The sequence below is a fragment of the Phascolarctos cinereus genome, unplaced genomic scaffold, assembly GCF_003287225.1.
Source record: "Phascolarctos cinereus isolate Bilbo 61053 unplaced genomic scaffold, phaCin_HiC Scaffold_2;HRSCAF=192, whole genome shotgun sequence".
Lineage (NCBI taxonomy): Eukaryota > Metazoa > Chordata > Mammalia > Diprotodontia > Phascolarctidae > Phascolarctos > Phascolarctos cinereus.
The window spans coordinates 107,198,705-107,219,566 of NW_027555625.1; the positions used below are offsets into that span (position 1 = coordinate 107,198,705).

The 20,862-nt window shown below is 37.3% G+C and overlaps 1 long non-coding RNA gene across 1 annotated transcript in view; it reads left to right on the top strand.

Annotated features, from left to right (window-relative positions):
* The window catches only part of LOC144455596 (uncharacterized), a 43,750-nt gene extending 25,018 nt beyond the window's left edge, over window positions 1–18,732 (top strand). Inside the window, exons 2-3 of the long non-coding RNA XR_013484315.1 lie at window positions 16,551–16,635; window positions 17,788–18,732. This is a non-coding gene — a long non-coding RNA (uncharacterized LOC144455596). The remainder of the gene's footprint in view (window positions 1–16,550; window positions 16,636–17,787) is intronic.
* Window positions 18,733–20,862: the final 2,130 nt, after the last annotated feature.

Here is a 20,862-nt window from a genome sequence, read left to right on the forward strand (position 1 = left end):
TATTTGGAAAAATAGGCAAAGAAGGAGTCTTATCAAACTCCTTTTATGACACAGATATGGTACTGATACCTAAACCAGGAAGAACTAAAACAGAAAAGAATATTATAGACTGATTTCCCTAATGAATATCGATGCAAAAATTTTGAACAAAATACTGGCAAAGTGGTTATAGCAATGTATCACCAGGATTATACACTATGACCAGGTGGGATATATATCAGGAATGCAGGGTTTGTTCAATATTAGGAAAATTATCAATATAATTGACCATATCAATAACAAAACCAACAGAAATCATATGAATATCTCAATAGATGCTGAAAAAGCTTTTGACAAAATATAGCACCCATTCCTATTAAAAACACTAGAGAGCATAGGAATAAAGGGAGCATACCTAAAAATGATAAGCAGTATCTATCTAAAACCATCAGCAAACATTATATGTAATGGGGATAAGCTAAGATCAGCTGTGAATCAAGGTTGCCCGTTATCACCATTATTATTCAATATCGTACTAGAAGTGTTAGCTTTAGCAATAAGAAAAGAAAAAAAATTGAAGGAATTAAAATAGGCAATGAGGAAACAAAACAATCATGTGTTACAAATGATATGGTGGTATACATAGAGAACCCTAGAACATCAGCTAAAAAACTACTAATATCTATTCAGTGCCATCCCAAGCAAACTACCAAAATTATTTTATAGAGCTAGAAAAAAATAACTATAAAATTCATCTGGAAGAACAAAATGTCAAGACTACCAAGGGAATTAATGAAAATAACACAAAGGAAGATGGCCTAGCAATACCAGATCTCAAACTATATTATAAAGCAGTAATCATCAAAACTATCTGATATTGGCTAAGAAACAGAGTGGTGAATCAATGGGATAGATTAAATATACAATACACAGTAGTTAGTGACCTTAGTGTTTGCTGAACTCAAAGACCCCAGCTTTGGGGTTAAGAACTTACTATTTGACAAAAACTACTGGGAAAACTGGAAAACAATAGGACACAAACTAGGAACAGACCAAGATCTCACACCATATACCAAGATAAGGTCAAAATGGGTGCATGATTTAGATTTAGTAGAGCAAGAAATAGCCTACCTGTAAGATATACAGAGAGGGGAAAAATTCATGACAAAACAAGAGATAGAAAGCATTACAAAATGTAAAATAGATAATTTCAATTATATTAAATTAAAAAGCTTTTGTACAAACAAACCAGTGCAATCAAGATTAGAAGGAAAGAAGAAAGCTGGGAAATAATCTTTACAGCAAATGTCTCGATAAAGGCCTCATTTCTCAAATACATAGAGAACTGAGTCAAATTTATAAGAACACAAGCCATTCCCCAATTGATAAATGGTCAAAGGATATAAACATGCAGTTTTCAGATGAAGAAATCAAAGGTAGCACATGGAGAAATGCTGTAAATCACTTTTGATTAGAGAAATGCAAATTAAAACAACTCTGAGATACCACTTCACCACTATCAGATTGACTAACATGACAAAAAAGGAAAATGTTAAATTCTGGAGAGGGCGTGGGAAAATAGGGACACTAATGCACTGTTGCTAGAGTTGTGAACTGATCCAACCATTCTAGAGAGCAATTTGGAACTATGCCCAAAGGGCTATAAAACTGTGCATACCCTTTGATTCCACAATACCGCTACTAGGTGTGTATCCCAAAGAGATCATAAAAAATGAAAAGGACCCACAAGTACAAAACGATTTATAGCAGCTCTTTTTGTAGTAGCAAAGATTTTGAAATTGAGGGGATGCCTATCAATTGGGGAATGGCTGAACAAGCTGTGCTATATGAGTGTAATGGAATACTATTATTCAATAAGAAATGATGAACAGTCAGATTTCAAAAAATCCTGGAAAGACTTGTATGAACTGATGCAAAGTGAAATGAGCAAAACCAGGAAAACATTGTACACAGTATCAGCAACATTGTGTGATGATCAACTATGAATGACTCAGCTCTTCTCAGCAACACAATGATCCAAGACAAGTACAAAGAATTCATGAAGGAAAATGCTATCCACATCCAGATAAAGAATTGATGGACTTTGAATGTAGATTGAAGCATATTTTTTTCACTTACTTTTCATTTTTTTTCATTTTGATTTGTTTCTTCTTTCACAACTGTGACTAATGTGGAAATATTTTTTCTACATGATAGCACTTGTATAAACTATATCAAACTGCCTACCATTTTCAGAAGAGGGAAGGGGAAGGAGGGAGAGAAAAATTTAGAATTCAAAATTGTGTAAAAAATTAATGCTAAATTTTTTCTTGACATGTAACTGGGGAAAATACTAATTTTTTTTAAAAGAAAGAGTCAGGAGGGGCAAGTCATGGTTAGTACCAAATACCATCAAGTACACACAAACTGGTTACGTCCTAACAGGCAGGCTACAAGTGGTTACCAATATTAAATTCTCCAGATCTCTTTATTTACTACTTGTACTTTGTGTATTTATAAATAGACATCTAAGGCTGTTTCTAACACTAACTCCATACTCATGTACTGTCTCTTGTAAATTACATGTCCTCTCTATTGATAATCCTTTCCAGTGCTACACCTTCCATTTTTATCTGTATCTGGTTTGGCTAGATATATGTCTACAGTTTTCTCCTTCCCTATTCATTTTCAGTTTAAAGACCTTTACATCAGATTTTCAAGTCTTCAGGCAAATATATTTTTATTCTCTCATACTAATGCATTCCTGCCAGGAATACATTATTCCCATATTTTAGACCATGATTGAGAAATCTAAATCACTTTTTTAGATACCATTTCCTAAATCCAGGTATTTACTTCCTAAATTTGCCTCTTTGCTCTAGATACATGCTCCAGTAAGCTTTCCCTCTTCAATACCAGTCCCAGCTTTTCTTGCCTTGATATTTTCATTCCAAAGTGGAATATCCTCTCCCTATCTTCCATCCCAATTGTTTGTAGTCTTCCCTAGAGAGCTAGGTGATATAGTGAATATAGTGCTAGACATAGTGTCAGGAAGATGAAGGACTGAGTTCAGATTCTGCCTTAGATATTTAGTAGTTGTGTAGCCTTGGGGAAATCATTTAACTTCTCTCAGCCTCAGTTTCTTCATCTGTAAAACAAACAATAATAGCACCTATATTACAGGATTGTTGCGAGGCTCAAATTGTATACTGCATGTATGTAAAGCACTTTGCCAACATTAAAACAATATAAATGCTAGCTATTAATCTTGTTCTTTCAAGGTACAGCTCACATGCCACCTGTTTCACAAAGCCTTCTACAATGTCCCCAGGTAAAGTTATCCCTCCTTTCCCTGATTTTTCATAGACTGCTATCTGGAATTTACCTTTGTTCTTATTTCACTCTTCCTTATAGAAAATGTATTTATGCCCTTGTCCCTCCTCAGGTTAGAGTGTAAGCCCCTTGAGAGAAGCATCTGAGATGTAATTGTTTTTGTAATATCAGCAGTGCCACCTACTACAATGCTTCATACATAAGAACTACCTAATAAGTGTTGAATTTGTTGAAAAATAAAATTAATACTATTTTTAGTAGTTAACAGGCTCCTGAGAATATTTCTTTAGATATGATACAAGCTTGTTTAGTATTGAAGCTGCCAACTTTAAGTATACAGAAGCCAAAAATGTAAGTGAGACCTAATGATATTCTACTGAAACTGAATCGTACCCTCCACTACTGGAAGAGTTAGAGAAAAAGTCACTGACTTACTAGGAAGGTATCTACTGAGAGCCAAACATTTTGTCAAAATACCAGCCCGTTATCTGGATATCTTGGTTTACAAAATAAATTTGCAGAATTTTAGATGGTCTTATAAAAAATCCTATATATAACAAGTCCAAAATTCTATCATTGCTGAATTGTCAGTCAAAAATTCATTGTTATACATGGATATGATGTAATATCAATGCATAATAAACCTTCCTGTCAATCAAAAGTGTTGTTATGTATAGATTTTATGTCATATATTTTAGGCTTTGGATTGAGACATGAGTTATATAGAATTTGCTCTTAAAAAAATTAAAATATGGTTTGGCTAAGGGCAATATTTTTTAATAGAATTGGTCTTTTCCAAAGTATTGAAATGAGAAAAAGAACCAAATATAAGCTAATAAAAACAACTTTCTAAACTAAGAGATCTATGTTTGGAGGAAGAAAAAGTTTAGAACTTTTATTATGTGGATATATTTTTTTTCATAAAAATTTCTATATGAAATCATTTTACTAGAATTATATAATTTGGTAAAAAACAAGAAATTATATTTAAAATGGATACAGAAGAGAACATCATGCTCTATTTTCCACACTTTTGAATAAAATAATGGAGAGATTACAAAGTAATGTATGCAAAATTTATTTGGAAAAATTAACAAATAACTAGCCCATGAAACTCACTGCTTCAAGCATTAAAAAGCATTATTTGAAAAATACAAGGCCCTTGAGTAGATTCTCCTTTTTCCACATAAATACAACTGCTTGCTCCAGGAGGGGTTTTCTTTCCCATCAAGCAAAAGACCTCCGCACAGGCAGAGCAGCATCCAGAGTTCTCCAAACTCTATATCCAATATCCAACCCCTGACAAAGGATATTTCCACTATGATTGCTGGAAGCTATTTGGAAATCAGTATGACTTTTTTTTTTAAGACAGTAGGACTAACAGTGGCAACTTCATCCTTCAATGAAACACTGGTCACGTATACTTGACCAGTCCCAAGTGCAGACTGGCATAAACTTGGCATTGTAATATTGAGCAAGTACTTTACTCTTGGTTTTGCTTTCCTTTTCTGTAAAATGAATATAACAATATTTTCCCTATCTACCTCATAGGACTTGTAGGGGGAATTATATATAAGAAAGCACTTTATATTTTCCAAAGCAAGTAGGCTACAGTACATCACTATTAGAATTATGCAACAAGAGTATAAAAAATCTTTGAAAAAAATGATGTGCAAATGAGTTCAAATCTGGCCTCAGACACTTAGTGGTTGTGTTACCCGAGGAAGTCACTTAATCTCTGTCTGCCTCAGTTTTCTCAATAGTAGCACCTAATTCCCAGGGTTGTTGTGAGGATCAAATGAAATAATATTTATAAAGTGCTTATAGTAGAGTTCCTGGTACATAGTCAGCACTTAATAAATTCTTGTTGTTGTTGTTATTTAATGATTAGGAAAAAAAATGGGCTGGTCATGTGGCAAGAATTTGGGATGACTATTGGGCAGCCAGAGAGTCTCACCCTTTTTATGTCATGGAATCCTTTGGCAATTTGGTCATCTATGGATCTCTTCTCATAATAATGCATTTAACAAAGGCAGGATTACAAAGGAAATCAATTGTGTTATAATACAATTAGCAATATATTAAAAAGAAAAACAAGAAGTACAGATACCCCAGCTTAAGAATCTACTGCTCTACTGGTATCCATACAATGTCAAGAGATCTAGAGAAAAGCTAATATGGAATACACACAGAAACACACACACACACACACCCCTATCAGAAGACACAGACAAGAACTACAGAAAAGAGAGGAGGAATGGGTTGCAATCTTGTACTATCAAGAGGAGCCCTCACATCAGTGAGATCCCAGACCTGTTCAAGTACTGAAGCATTCCTGTTTTTTACTGTCATGGTAGTGCTATCGGATCATTACCTAGCTCAATGTAGATACATAACAGACATTCAATCAAATCCCTGGGGATGGAAGGATCAGATGAGGATTTTTTTTTTTGAGAATGAGGGAGAGTTGGGCATGTTTGTTGACAGTAGGGAAACAGCCAGTAGACAGGGAGTGATTGAAAGTGAGAGTTGGGATGAAAGAAGGGGCAGACTGTTGGAGGAGATGGGATGAGATGTGATTGCTTGAGTAGGTAGGGAGTTAGCCTTGGTAAGGAGTAAGATTGCTTCAGCATGTGAGTCAAGGATAAAGGAGGAGACAGTGGCAGGAGGCATTTGAGTGATAGGAGATGAAGATGAGGGGAGAAGAGGGAGCTTTTCTTTCTGTAAACTAGAAAGATATCTATAAGCACCCCCAAAAAGCTTGGCTTGATTATCCATGTGAGAAAAATAAAGTAGAAGAATTACTTATTGCCCAGATTATGCTGTGCATTTGGATGGATCATATAGTAAGTTTGTCCAGTCTATATGCTGAAACAAACAGTATAGCTGGATAAAAAACTGGGTTCCACAACTGAACGAAAAGGGAGAAGGGGGGTATATTGCATTTAGGAAACTGCAAAGCTCCTTTATCACCTCAAGCTTCATCCAGAAACAAAAACTCATCTTTTTAATAACAAGATAGTTTTATATGGCTATAAGACACAGAACACTACAGGCTCCAAGGAATCAAAAATGAGCCTCACACAGAGGGCAATGGAGAAGTGCACAGTGGTCAGGAGTAGGATGCAACCTGAAGAACTTCAAAGAACAAGAATGAAGGAAATAAACAGGTCCTAAAGGATGACTGTTGAATAGTTCAAGTGCTCCATTGTTACAATAATAATAGCTCACTTTTATATAGTGCTTACTGTGTGACAGGCATGTGTTAAGCACTTCACAATTATTATCTCATGTGATCTTCACAACCTAGGGGACAGGTGCTATTATTATCCTGATTTTACAGATGAGGAAACTGAGGCAAAGAGAGGTTAAGTGACTCACCCAGGGTCATACAGCTAGTAAGCGTCTGAGTCCAGATTTGAACTCAAATCTTATTGACTCCAGGCCTAGCATTCTATCCACTGAACCTGCCCTGTTATATTTGTGATGTCAAGAGAAAATAAAGAAAGTGTCCAGTACACTAGGCAATCCCTTATGGTAATCTTATAGGAGGACATGCAAAAGAGTTGTGCAGGATAGATGACCTAGGCATGAACAGATTGCGATTTGTGTTGTTGAAAAGTATCTCTAGTTTGATGAGACCATTAATATATTTAAATATTTGAATATACTCTCTCAATAGACATATCCATGATTTACTCCTATACTTACCCAGAGAAATAAAAGGTTTTAAGAAGGTGAAAGGGTCAGAATAGCTACATAGTTAACCTTGATATATGAAACGTCTACCTTCATGTGAAATGGTCTGTAGAGTGAAATTGTCTACTTCAGGAAAATAAAATTTATTCACTACCTCTTATGTTGTGCAGCGAGCATGAGTTTCTGTTGTTGGAAACTACATCTCCCATGGCCTAGCCCTCAGCTCCCAGATCCACAAACACAGGTGTGATTCATGTGGCTGAGACTTCATATTCCTGTAAGCTACTGAGTAAATGGCATAGAAGATGAGAGAGAGAGAGAGAGAGAGAGAGAGAGAGAGAGAGAGAGAGAGAGAGAGAGAGAGAGAGAGAGAGAGAGAGACGGACAGACAGATAGACAGAGACAGAGAGAGACAGACAGAGGCAGAGAGAAAGACACAAAGAGATACAGACAGATAGAGACACACAGAGAGAGACAGAGAGAGAGACAGAGAGACAGAGAGAGATAGACATACATACATACAGACACAGAGAGACAGAAATAGAGACACAGAGACAGAGATACAGAGACAAAGACAGAGATTGGCACAGAAAGGGAGATATATAAAGAGACAGAGATAGAAACAGAGTGGGAGACAGAAACATAAAGAGGGATACAGACAGGGATAGAGAGAAATGGAGAAAGACAGAAAAAGAGACAGAGAGAGAGACAGAGAGACAGAAGCAGAGGCAGAGACAGACATCCTTCTAGGATGATGGTGGAAGAACCATATGAAAAAGAGACTGCCATATTGGCATGTTTCTAAGACATCAGAATGAGGAAAGTGGCATTCCAAGGCTCAGAGAGGAGATGAGGCTAGTTGTCCCTTTGAGCAGATATTCTGGTATTGTATGGGTAAAGTTAATCATTTGTTATTTGGCAATGACAGATACTTTACTGGGCCTTCTTCACACTGCAGCATGAAATTTTTTTCTGAGGATTTCCCCCCCAGGTTTTACCCACTATTTGCTGAAGGATATATGTGATTGACCCTAATAACCAGAGAGGACAGCTAGGTAGTATAGGGGATATAGCTCTGGGCCTGGAGCCAGGAGAAACTGAATTCAAGTCCAGCCTGCTGTGTGACCCTGGAAAAGTCACTTAACCCTCTTTTCCTCAGTTTCTCATCTGTAAAATGAGCTGGAGAAAGAAATGGCAAACCCCTCAAGTATCTTTGTCAAGAAAACCCCAAATAAGTTCGCAGAGTCAGAAACCGCTGAAAACAATTCCACAACAATTCCCAGAGAGTGTGTATAAAGATTGTCTTCCCTTTTGCTCTGCTAACTTTTAGTCCTAGTTAAGAATTGTTTTTCTTTTAAAATGCACATTTCTTACCTTCCTTGTCTTGCTAAAGAGGTGGAACCTACAGAAGCAGTACACAGCATACACCGTAAGAAATTGCTGTGTTGGTTGGCTTTGCTGAAATGTTGTTGTTGTTACCCAAAATGGTTGCATGGGATGAAGAGAAAATGAGAACAGTATGAAGAACAAATGGCAACAATAAAGCAATTTCAATTAGTGAATTTAAACCACCTTTCATTCTAGATTACCTTTACTCTTCTAAAACTTGTAAAGATAGGGTTATATCTTCTTTTAAAACAACATAACTTGTAGCATCTGTGCACAATATCTATAATGTGGTAGAAAAATAAAAAGTAACAAAGCATATTGAATAAAAGTCCAGAGTACAATAATGATAATAATAAAAACACATTCTCTCCTAGGTTCAGAGAACTTACATTACATGTGGAGTCTTGGGTAATTGGTACCCAGAAGGGAATATATGTGCTGGCTGAATTGTTCTGAAAATATCACCACCCTGCTGACCAATTCACAGAATGGCATTGATAGCACACTCAGAGGAGGTCACTAAGCTCTACCGTGTAGCTAGAGGAAAGAGGTTCCAGGAAGAGGGCTAGAGAAATGTGGTGATTTTAAAAGGGCAGAAAGGTAATCAAGAAGGAAAGGTGGACTGTACTCTATGTAGACACCCCTGAGGCCACCCACCACCCAAACTAAACAGCAAGAACAGACTCATCAGGCAAGGGATGGGATTTAGACAATTTAAAACCAGTTCACAGATGAGTGCCTCCACAGGAGACACTGTTTAATCCTAAAGATGGGCACTTGTACTATCCTATGGAAGTATGCAACACTATACATCCTCGCAGCTCTCAGTCAAAAAATGAAACGTGCTTTTAAAATAGGTCAGAGCTGAATGACAGCTCTCAAGAACTTAACAGTACATGATACATATGACCAAAAATAAGGCTGCTCACAGAAAATTCCAAATACTCTGATTTCTTTGAAAAAGAATTCCATAGCTGAAATCACACTGTAAAATAAAAGGGAATTATACATAATTATTTTTAAGTGAAAAAAAATGTCAGCACATTTTTTTAATCTTGGTCACTTTATTTACTTATCCACTCATTCAAGTCACTTTGTGCAAAGAACTGTTAGGCACGATTAGAAATAAGAATGACTCTTAGAATCATAGGATTGAGAATCTAGATCTGAAAGGGATCTCAAAGGCCAAGTAGTCCAACTCTGTCATTTAACCAATGAGGAAACTGAGGGCGAAGGAGATTAAGCAACTTGCCTAGGCTTATGATTATTAATAGTAAATATCAGAGGTAGGATGTGTTTGTGTTGGTGACATCCCAACCAGTCTGATCCAAGAAGCATTGATTAAACATTTGCTGTATGCAAGATGCTCTGTTAGGTGCTAGTGACACCCATGGGAAATCCAAACTCTCTCTGCCACAGTACATTCTACTGGATATTCATTATGTTAGCATGTTATAAAAGTGCTCACATAGAAAAACTTTATCACCAAGAAAAAATTGTTACTAAGAAAATAGATAACTTAAGAGAGTAAGTTACTAATGGCTGATAGACTTCTTTAAAATTGATTTGTAGGTTGATATTTTCCCTTATTTTATTTGGCACATTATTTGATGCAGCTACTTTTATTGGTTCACCAAAATGACACTTGGGAAGGATGGAAGGAGAGGAGGAAATGACTGAAATTGTGTCACACCTGAGCTTATCAAGGCTGCTTTTATAGATGTTCATGCTTCTGCACCAATTGATCCAATCTGGATATAATCCTGGGAAATTATCTACAGAGTAAAATGTTTTGTGGTGGTGTTTACTATTTCCTAAGAAGTTTTTTTACTCACCATGTCTAACTCTATGCTACCAGTAGCAACTGTTGAATCACAATGGAATTTGATCTTACATTGTTTATTGGGAAAATATTAGAATGTGTTAAATGAAGCATTGCTAAGCTTATTATTTTCCCAAATATAATTGAAATGATAAAGACCTTTATCTGAATGGCCACGTTGGTACTGTCCCTGTAAATACACAGATACTTAAAATATATTTTAGTATTATAGTATATTCCATGAAGAAAAGAAAAAGTAATATATAATTTGTATGTTTCCAAAAAGAAACAGTTAAGTAGGTTGAAAATAGCAATGCTCTATGTGGAAGAGATATAGGAAATCTGTCATTGGAGGTCTGAAGGATTATAAGAAAATATTATTTTTCATAAATTATATCCTTTGAAGGGAAGCATTGAGAAATAAGAAAACCTGACCTCCTTTCATATGGAAAGCCACTAATTGATTTCTTTTAGGGCTTTCCTTCCTATCCCAGGAATTATAAGGCCCTTAGTATTACTGCTTTATATTTAACCCAATGCTGTTTAGGGGATTTGCATTACATGCATTTTTGATGTTAAGTAATGTTAATATTCAGTAATTAGTAGAAATTTGCCCAAAGTTATCTTTTAAAATTCCTTTATTATGACAAGCTCACAAGACTAAATGTTCGCATTTAATTTTATGGTTTAAAAATACTATAATATACTTTTCACCATTATGGAACTTTATTATTTAGCTCCATATTGTGGAAGGCTCTTCATGTAGAAAGTAGAGAAACTAAACATCCACCTTCAAAGAACTTTCAGTGTAAGGCTGAACAATTGCTATGCTTGTGTATCTTCTCAAGTAAATTTCTACGAATAGGACTAAGATTAACTTCTAAAACTGGTCAATGCATCATCAGCCACCAACTTACTTGTAGAAGAAGTCAAGATGCGTTCTTTTGAAAAATCTTTTATAAGCCTCTGAAATGGTAGAGTATGAAATATAGAATTTTTTTTCCCTATAGAACTGCCTATTCAGTTGAAGTACATTTTCTGACTATATGTATATGCATGTTCATATAGTAAAGTCACTAGTTTATTTAAAGAAGAAATAATGGTTTTTTAAATCATAGAAACAACAAGAATAATTAGATTTTAAAATTTAACTACATTTTAGGATTTATTTTATTTTTTCCAAGGTTTTAAAAAAAGTGAATGGGACAGTAGGGGTTCGGAAAATGTTCATTTGGCTGCTCAGAGCTGTGGCTGGGTGCTGGGACCCTTCAAACACAGCAGCAGCTGAGCCAGTCTATGACTTCTGTATTCATTCCAAAAAGTGGCTGGCTGGGAAAGGACATTCGTGCTCCCAGAATACCTGAGCCAAGAGCAGAAAGGAAGAGGAATTACTGAGACCCTGCAATTCTTCTTCTCTGTTTTGTTATATATGTTGTGGATACAGTTTTCAATAGAATAAAAAAGAATGAAATTGTTGGGAGAATTTTATCTTTTATAATCTGAATTGTATTTTTTGCATCATTTCAGGAAGCTACAGAATGTCTAGGTTTTCCATTTTTTAAGTCCCAGGAACTGGGAAAATTTGTCTTTGCCTAAGCTTTTTCAGAGGATAGGAGTAAGAAATTGTGTTTTCTAAAAACCTAACATGCTTTGCAAATATGAGGTATGTAAGAAGTTGTGGGGTTAGGGGTTTTTTTTTGGGGGGAAGGGGAAGAATGTTGGGATTTAGCTCTCTTCTTTTTTTTTTTTTAACAGAACTGCTTTAGAAAGAAAAAACTCCATAAATTAAAGAAGCTATGTAGATAATAAGTACATGACCACAGACCTCCAAGTCTAAAAGAAATCTTGTAGGAGGGTTAAAATTAGGGACCAGGACCATGATAGCTTTAAACTAAAGTAAAATTATCCATTGCTATTGAGGTGTAGTCACTTAATTCTGTTTGCCTCAGTTTCCTCATCTGTAAAAATAAACTGGAGAAGGAAATAGCAAACCACTTCAGTATTTTTTCCAAGAAAACCCTAAATGGGGTCATGAAGAATTGGACATGACTGAACAAAAATAACGAAATTGATGTATCATTTGATAGTCATTGCAAAGGACACTAAAACAGATATAACCACTTATCTATTACACTGCTACTTTTTTTTGCGTCTCCAGATCCTTTAAAAAAGTGTAGTGCCCCAGGGAAAGACAACACATTTTCAATCCTTTATATTCCTGTTAAGAATTAGTTCACTTTCCTATGTGACAAGCAGCTGAAATCACTAAGGAAATGGATGTTTTGAAGGGAAGGTAAAATTTTGAGCATGAAAAGGCAAGCTTGATAGCAGTGTCACAGTTCTCTAGGCAGTCAGAATGTTTAGCCTGGTCAATGGGTGGTTGTGGCCTATATACTGCTCTAAGCAATGAAGAGGATAAGGAAAAGAATGTGGGAGTGTGGGACTACTTCGCCATTTTTCTTAGAGCTGGCTCCAAATAATGAATACATAGGCAGACATTTGAAAGTGTTATTATTGAAACCAACCTCTAATGAGCAGGTCACCAAGATATCCTAGAAGTCAGAAAGACAATAGAACCAGTAAGACCTCTATAATTTCATGAAGAAGTACATTTGTTGTATCCTAATCTGAAAAAAATACCTCCCAAACAAATCAACGTATGTTGATAGTGAGAACTATTACATAAAAAATAGAATCATAAATCCTGAATATTTTCTTTCATCTCTGGTTCAGATTTCTGGGGTATTCATATCTGAGAACATTTTCTAGAAATTGATGGCTTGATTTTTTTAAGTGTGTAATGAAGAAGGTAAAAAGAGAAGAGGGAAAAATTTTGATGAAGAAGTTGAATAGTGCCTTGGTCAAGTAAAAACTGATGGATTTGATTGATGAATATTTATATTCTCTCATCTGGACATTTGTGAGAGAAGGCTGTCTGTGGTTAGAGCCTTTCCTCTATGTTTAGTCAGCTACTTCTATAGGAATCATAATCAAATGTACAACCTAAGCCTTACTTTAGCCATCTTAGCTAAGTGGCCAGATGCAAATTGAAAAATATCCAACTTGGTTATATAGAATATCTTACCCTTTGGAAGAATCTAGTTTAACAAGAAGCCAGACACATACTTTCCTGAACAATTTAAAAATTCAACACAACATAGAACTTCATATCTTTTATAATTTCTAATATTCAATACAAAGTTTAGTTTATATTAAATTATGCACTTCTTAATAGGGTAGATGAAAAACACATATTACCCAGATTATGCCATAAAACTGAATGGTCATCCCATCAAATCAATCCATCAACTTGTATATTTTAGGATTATATACTGGGAACAGAAATATATAGGAGAAAGTGATTGGGCTATATCATCTTTGAAAAAAAAACACCACATAGTTCTTTCAATGAGAATAAATTTCCTGGCCCTGCATAAACTTATCACTCTAACAGAAATATTCTCCCAGTGATACCTGGGAATCATGAAGTAGCTCCATCTCAAGAGAATTAATATGAAAAAGAAGTAATGGAAAGACACATAGTGGGGACAAGTAGACCATGTCATGTTTCTATTGACAACTTGAGCACCTGAAAAGTCATATAAAAAGGATAGATGTGACTAGAAAGTGAGATGAGGAAGTTAAAAAAAACAAGAACAAGAACCAACAGATGAATAGCCCAATAGGTATTCTGTACTCCTAAGGTACTTTTTAAAAGAAGCAAATTGGCTTCAGTTCATTGGGTAGATGTTCTATTGAAGATTTATGGGAAAATATGAAGAATTATACCATAGGAGGAATGCAGGGGGGTTCCATGTACATCACTAGAAGTATTAACGAATGAAACCACAGATCCATCAAAGCAATAAAAACATAATCATTAGAGAGGTTTGAAAAAGGTACAAAGTACAATATCTATCTCTTCAGAACCATTAAACCTTAAGCTATGAAGCTCCTGCTATGGATTCATCACTTGTATAATATTGAAGGCAAATGAAAAAAAATTGGGATCATTTTTAAAAATTCACAAAAAGAGACTAGGGATGGGAAGGAAACTCCCTCAGTCAATGAAGGTTGGCACCCTCTCTGCAAGTTATAGTCCTAGAGGGTTTCTCCTGTACCTTTATCTTGCTTATAATGTGGTATTTAGGAGAGAAAAAACATACAAATCAATACTATTAATTGTAATTGAAAGCTACATTTTTTCCTGAGGTGCTGAGAGGTAAGGGAGGAGAAAAGACAGCAGTATGAAAAGGAGGACCTAGAAATTTCAGCTTTTCATTAATGTGGGTGGCTTCAATCATGGAAGATTTCATAAAGAAAGTTAATTTTAAGGTCGACTTTGATAAAAAGCATGATAAAAGAATTAGTTTTGGCTAAGGGAAAAAAGAATTTTCAGCTATGGAGAGCAGTAGGATTATAGATTTTGTGTATTATAGATTGTAAATTCCTTGAGGCTATGTATGGTATATAAAAGATTAAATCATTTTTCAGTGGTACATTTGGCTTCCTCCAGCTGTAGGAATTCTGGAGAATGTATGCTCATTCTATCATAGAGTTGGTAGGGACTTTAAATGTCGCCTAGTCTTGCCCTCTCATTTTACAGATGAAGAAACTGAGGTTCAAAGACATTACAAAGACTTGCTTAAGGTAACAAAGGAAGATTCAAAGGCTGACTCTCTGACTTCAAGGCCAGCAACACTGCCTCCTAACTTAGTTATGGATTAGGTTGTGAATATTTATTCACACCTAATGATTTAATGCATACACAAATACATTGTACATAAATATGTGTCTCTCTACATATTTATATTTGTGTGTGTGCAATATATATTGACTTAAAAAGTCCAAGTTAAGAGTAATAACTGTTCACAGTTTAGTTATTTAGAATATCTTAATGACTGGATTAGACAGGCACCAATTTGAAGAATCTGCAGCTGACCTAATATGCAACCTAACCTAACCGTTTAGCCAATTGTTATATAAATGTGAAGTTTATTTAACTTGATCTGTAAAATGCTCTACTCAGTAATAGACACAAGTAGAGCAGCATGTATACATGCATATATATATATACATATATATGCATGTATACATGCATATATATATATATATATATGCACATAGATGTGAAATAAATGGCGATGATGATAAAAAATAAAAGTTTAAGTGTAAGGTTTTGATGACTTCCAATACTCCTTCCTGATTTTGAAAAAATGAATGGTTGTTTGGTGCCATCAACATAGTGGTTATCAATAGAAATAAGGTGTGCATGTAGAGAAGTTTTTTTTTAAATTAGGCCACAACCCCAGAATTTTTCTGCCATGTATTAACCTGAACTTTGTCATAAATCCTTCCAGAAGAGGATTTACAAGGATACCTGCATTAATCATAGTGGTGGTCCTTGAAACCTGGTAAGCAAACCAAGCCAAACCAGGATAAGTAAGTGGAGAATTGTGCAGGAACCTCCTCATTCACATAGGGGCTTTTAAAATTTTTCTTCAGAGTTTCTAAATGAAAAATACTCTCCCCAGGTCAAAATAAAACATTTACACCACCATCTCACAGGTTGTGGCATTTACCAGCCAGGTTCGGGTTGCCAATACTAGCAGGAGCTTTCCCTTAATTCGGTGCTGGTTGAGATATTTTTAATAGCTAAGTCTTGTTTTTCCCTACAAGACTGGGAAAACTGAAGGAGACGAATGGCACAAATATGTTTAATCTTTTTAGATAGGCAGGTTTTATTTTGTGGCCTCGCTGGGCGTGCGGGTGCCCCTCGGGCGGGTTGCCATCAGTAGGGTTGGGGGCTTTCGAAAGAAAGGCAGAACTTTGCCCCTTCCGCGAGTCCGAAGGTGGAGGCGGCCGCGGCAACTGTGAACTTGGCCGCCAAACAGACTAGCAGCACCTTGGGAAAGGGATTGAGGGGCTGGAACCGCATTTTCCGGGGAGTTTCTCTCCTCGCCACGAAGGAGACTGTAATGAAGTGGGAAAGGGTAAAAAAAAAAAAAAGGAAAAAATCCTCCTCCTCCTCCTCCTCTTCCAGTCACTGCACCTCAGTCTGAGATTTGGGTGTTATTTTACCTGTATTTATCAAAACCACCACCACCGCCCTCGCCCACCACCCACCAGCCTGTGTGCCCATGCAAAGCAGCTGCCAACACTCCAGAAAGAGGGAAAGAGAGAGCAAAAGAGAGAAAAACAAACAAATAAATAAATAAAAGAGAGAGAGAAAAGAGGGAGAGGGAGAGAGGGAGAGACTGAAACAGAGACAGCTGCAGGTTCAATTAGCTAAACAAAGAAATCATGGCGGATTGTTTACATTTCGCAGACCCAAGGCAGAGTGGATTTCGGAGTCCAAAGATGCCGCGGTCCCCAAAGGAGTTTGCGGACCTGGCCCCCTCGCCCTGGCCTGGGTAAGTGATTCCAGAAGAGAGCGGGGTGAGCAGAGCTGCGAAAGCCAGCCTCCCCTCCCCTCCTCTCCTTTCCCCTCCTCCCTTCCCCTGCGCTCCGCTCTCCCCCCGCCCCCCCTTCACCACCTCCCTGGCCCTCGCCACCCCCTCTCAAGTGACTCCCCCCGCCCCCTCCCCCCTGCCCTCGGCGCAGCTGGGCTCCTTTTGGATTGGGGAGCAGCTCTGGCTCGGAGTCTTTTGAAGCAGCTATGGGGGGAGGGGAGTGGGGGGGAAGAGGGTGGTTAGGGGCGGCGCAGGGCAGGGGCAGCGACAAGAGGAAGATGGGGGTGCCTTCCCTCCAGTTTGTCTGGCCCTCCCACCCTGCCCGCGCCCTGAGGTTAAGCTCCCTTCCAGGCACTTGGAGGCCCCTATTTGCGTTCTCTGCCTGCTTCTCCTGCTCTGCATCGTCATATGGAGAGAGCAGGCGAGCCTTAGGTGGGGACATGGTGGCATCCTGGGGAGGAGTGGCAGAACAGTGCAACGCGAGGAAGCTGGGCTGGGAAGAATGAAGGATGAGGGCGGGGGTGGAGGTGGGCACAGGGGCATGGGAGACTGCTCCCAGCTTCAGGGTCAAAAGGCCTTGTTCTGATTGGTTGTGTTGTTTCCTCCTGCCCACACTTCCCTCCCCCACAATTCCCCTGAGTACATCTCCTTCTTTCTGGTCAGCAGTGGGGAGGAGGAGACAGTGAAGAAGAGGCTCTATCCAAGAGTGGCCTTGCCCACCTTTTTGTTCTGGCAGTCTACTCTCCCACTTTCCCTGGTGGCACTTCCTTAGCTTAGGACAGAGAGGTTGGGGATAGGGACAACCCCCTAATGACCAGCCACAGGCAAGTTTTTGATTCTTGTCGATTTGTGTTAGGTGTGACTCAAAGTCACTGATAGCGAGGTAGGCAGCTGAGGAGGCTGACAGCAGTACTACACCGGGGATGGTGTGTCTAATATAACAAAGGAGACCATCTATTTTCCCCAAAGTAGCTGTTCTCTTTGCAGGAAACATACACCCTTTATATACCCTAGGGATACAGGAGTTTCATTTGTAGAAGAGAAAACAAAACCTACCCGAATCTATTCACCTCCAAATAAATGTCTTCTCTCCCTCCTTCTGGCCCCCTTCAGGTGCACATCAGATGTCCCACCAGAAAAGCTTCTATGAACTGGATCCATTCGGTGGTCTGGCCATTACCCCTTTTTCTCCTCTTTCCCTTCCCCTTTTCTGGTCCAATCTGTTTGATAAGCTTATTAATACCTTGTCTCTTACATCTGAGCCTTGTCTTTCAAATCCACTACTGTTAAGCTTGGAAAGGGGGACATGGCATCTAGGTAGCTGACTATTCCCAGTATTGGTTAATACAGGATAAGACAGGACCGGTTTGTAGATATGCACCTCCTGTACTGGCCTGGTGAAGGACCGAGCAAGGGAAAAAGAATTCCCTCCCTTGCTACTCCCCCTTGAATCACTGACCTCAGAAGGTTACATTTAACTTATTGATTGACACCAGAGTCCTTACTACAGTGAATTGCTTTATGAAGTATGTAGAAAAATACTGCTATTAAAAGAATTCTCTCCTGCATCATAATTGCTATTGTAATTATTGTATCATCATTATTAAATAAGGGTTATTTAAATGAGTTATTTTGTGCCATCTAATTCTTATCAGCCACTGTGAAGAAAGGCGCACCCAGAATATTGTGTGTTCAGCTGTTCTACTCTGTAGCCCTTGCCTTCAAAGCAACCAATCCTGGCAAGTCCCATTACTTCTCCAGGCATCAATATCTTCATTTATAAAATAAGGAGATAGGACTAAATCAAAGGTTTTTATCCTTTTTTTTTGCCATGGACTCTTTTGAAAGTCTGGTGAAGCCTATGGATTCCTAAGAATAATGTTTTAAAATGTATAAAATAAAATATGTAGCATTACAAAGGAAACCAATTATATTGAAATAGTTATGCGCATACACACACACACACACACATACACACACACACACACACACACACACACACACACACACACACACTTCATGGCCTCTAGGTGAAGAATCCTGGACTATTATTGGAAGTGTCAAACTCCAGGCCAGGAGGCCAGAGTGAAGCCCAAACCTGATTAAAATGTAATTAGGAAATATTTAACAAAATAAATAAAAATACAGTATAAACTAGATAATGCTAATTTGTATTTTTTTAATTCAATGTGTGGCCTGCAGGGGTCTGTTTCTATTTGAGTTTGACATTACTGGATTGGATGATATACAACTCTCTCTCTTCCATCTCTAATTCTCTGTGATTTCTGTGAAGTCAAAGTGCCTAAACGAAAATCAAATATCTCTTTACTTTTAGGGTAATTTCATTGTTCTTATTTCTCTGGGCCTCAGTTTTCTTGACTCTAAAATGAGACAGTTGGAATATGTTATCTCTAAGGTCCCTTCCAACTCTTAAGCTATTTCCTAATCACTCAACTCATAACTATTGGCTCATGGAAGATGGAGCTGGAAGGTTCCTTAAAGATCATATTATCCAAACTACTAATTTTACAGATGAGGAAACAAAGCCAGAATGGTTTGGTGACTGTTCCAAGGTCACACAGTAGCAAAGCTTTAATTCAAGTCCAGGTCTTCTGGGTACAAATGCAGTATGCTTTTCACTTCACTACAAGGTCTCTTTCATAGAGAAAGATTTATTGTGTGTCATTTCTACAGATATGGCACTGCAGTATATATACACACTTCTAAATGATCCATTCGCTCTAAGGAGGAAGGTTTACTGCAGTGCTAATCTATCTTTGGGTCCCAGCCCTAGATTATCTCCAGTTAAAGATCTGAGGGAAGGAGAGTTGACATGTTTCTCACTGCTGATGTGATTAGCATGGGTACCCAGACATTTGAATTTTTCAGTTCATACCTATGATTTCTTCACTGTGAGTATCTCCCATTGGGGAAATCTCTCTCTAAAGTAGATTGACAACTCCTTTATAATTGATGGTCTTAGAGAATTGCCTGAGGCTCTAAGATTTACAATCCCTCAGCTAGTCTGTCAGAGTCAAGATTTGAATCCAGACCTTCTTAATTCTAAAACTAGCCTCTATCACTATGTCACATTTCCTCAACCTTGGACACTTAACTTCACCATTTTCACCAGCTTGAAATGTTATTATTGAATAGCCCAATAATCCAAGCCATATTCTCTCTCCAAGTTTTTATGTTGACCCTTTTCCCTATCAGATCAGAGATCATGATCTTATAAAGATAATGGTAATAGTATCTGACATTTATATAACACTTTGAGGTTTGCAAAATGCTTTGTGTACATGACCTTATTTGAACCCCTTTCCAAACAACCCTGTGAAGTTCATTTTAGGTATCACGGTTTTAGTGACTCAGTGTCTAAAAGTGCCTTAAACAGAAGCAGAAAATTCTGCCTTTGGATAATAAATTTCAAAGGTAAAACCCATCAACTGGCTAACCCATTAAAGATAAGCAAATTAGTGATTTCTACCTGTGTTGACACTTCTGAACTCAACCTAATAGTTTGATAAAAGGATTTCTGTTAACTTCTTTATACCCATAAGATCATTTTAAAGCCTGACTGAAAAGTGACAAATCATGTTTATATTTACTCTTTTGTTCCTAAGGTTTATTGCTGTCTTTTAAAACATCCCTTTTAATGTGCTAAGAGCCCTAATGAGAACAATTAAATAAACAAACTATTACCTTGGGAAAAGAAAGGCCAGCTCAGATACAGTCTACTAATGTACTAATCATTGATGAATTTTACATGGTCAGTGAACTCAAGCTGGGACATACAAAAAATGTCCCAAAAGAAGTACAATCACAGAACAAAGACAACTAATATGCACAACCCTTGGATTCATAATCATGTTATTTATATTATTAGATATTGCCAATGACACTGTCATCACATGCACACTTATAAAGTTGTCCCAACTAATATAATTTCATAATAATGATATTAATAAGTTAAATCTGAGCCCCACCCTAAGGTTAGTAAGGTCAGTATTCTCTGCCAAATGTCTTTTAACAAATTCCTGGAGACCAGTCCAGGTTAATCCTGGATCCCATCTGCAGTCTTTATTCTTCACTTGGACTGTTAAATTTCACAGAAATGAACAGTTCAATTATAAGGGCCACTGCCCTTATCAGGCTCAGCCTTTGTCTCAATAAGAGACATCAAGT